The following is a 1,125-nucleotide window of genomic DNA, read 5'->3' as shown; positions in this document are numbered from 1 at the left end:
AAGTCGATCCCACAGCTGGGGACTTCTCCTTGCCAGTTTTACGTCGTTAAAATCGATCTCCTTTCATAGCACGATTTAAAACAGACTGCACTATATTGTGAATTCTTAATTCAGTATACCGGACATGATCCAGAGTCAGTACGAAAGTCATAATTTTGAGTTTCATAGGCATTGGTTTAGTTATTTTGGATGTCAACGGCCGTGCCGAGGTGGATACACCAGTTCCCGTCACTTCATCAATTGTTTTAGCAGTTTTGGATGTCAACGGTCATGCTGAGGTGGGTACACCGGTTCCCATCAGATCATCAAACTTAAGCACCGTTAGGTGTGGGCAGTACTTGGATGGGTGACTGTACGGGTACACCACATGGTGTTGACAATTTCCCTTTTGCCTTTACAGCAGAGGAGACAGGACAGGTGGTGGCGTAGTCCCTGATGACCAGTATTTGTGCCAGTGTCCTGGATCAAATTCACAACATCGCCGACTCAAATTCGGGAGAACGACGGTTGAAATCCGCATCCGGCCACCCTGATATAAGTTTTCATTAATTTCCCTAAATCGCTACAGACAAATGCCGGAGTGGTTCGTTTGAAAGGGGACAGCCAGTTTCCTTCCATGTCCGTCAAACGTAACGAGCTTGTGCTCCATTTCTAATGACTTTGATGTCGACGGGACACAACCCTAATCTTTCTACCCGCCTTCTGATGCCACCTTTTGTTTCCTGCCTACTTGTCAAATATGGGGTGCCTAGGAAACCTGTTTCTCGGATCGCTAGACAACAAATGGTTCAAATGGTTCTGAGCACTATGGGACTTAACATCTGAGGTCATCAGTCCCCTAGACTTAGAAATAATTAAACCTAACTAACATAAGGACATCACACACATCCATGCCCGAGGCAGGATTCGAACCTGCGACCGTAGCAGCAGTGCGGTTCCGGACTGAAGTGCCTAGAACTGCTCGGCCAGCTAGACAACAATTCAAGCAAATTGTATTAAAGAGTTTTATTACGAAATGAATCAATGACAATACCTAACTTTGACAATAACACAAAAGTGTCGCAAGCAAAGGGCGACATGTAAATAAGAAATCTCTTGAGTATGTACAATTTCTAATACAAGTGA

At 44.5% G+C, this 1,125-nt stretch overlaps 1 pseudogene; it reads left to right on the top strand.

The window, feature by feature from the left end:
- The first annotated feature begins 260 nt into the window (after positions 1–260).
- LOC124617053 lies at positions 261–379 on the top strand (annotated as a pseudogene).
- The last annotated feature ends 746 nt before the right edge of the window (positions 380–1,125 follow it).

Source organism: Schistocerca americana, chromosome 5, assembly GCF_021461395.2.
Source record: "Schistocerca americana isolate TAMUIC-IGC-003095 chromosome 5, iqSchAmer2.1, whole genome shotgun sequence".
In the NCBI taxonomy this organism is placed as follows: Eukaryota; Metazoa; Arthropoda; class Insecta; order Orthoptera; family Acrididae; genus Schistocerca; species Schistocerca americana.
Note: the sequence above shows the minus strand (reverse complement) of the source record. Positions and strands in the feature narration are given on the sequence as shown.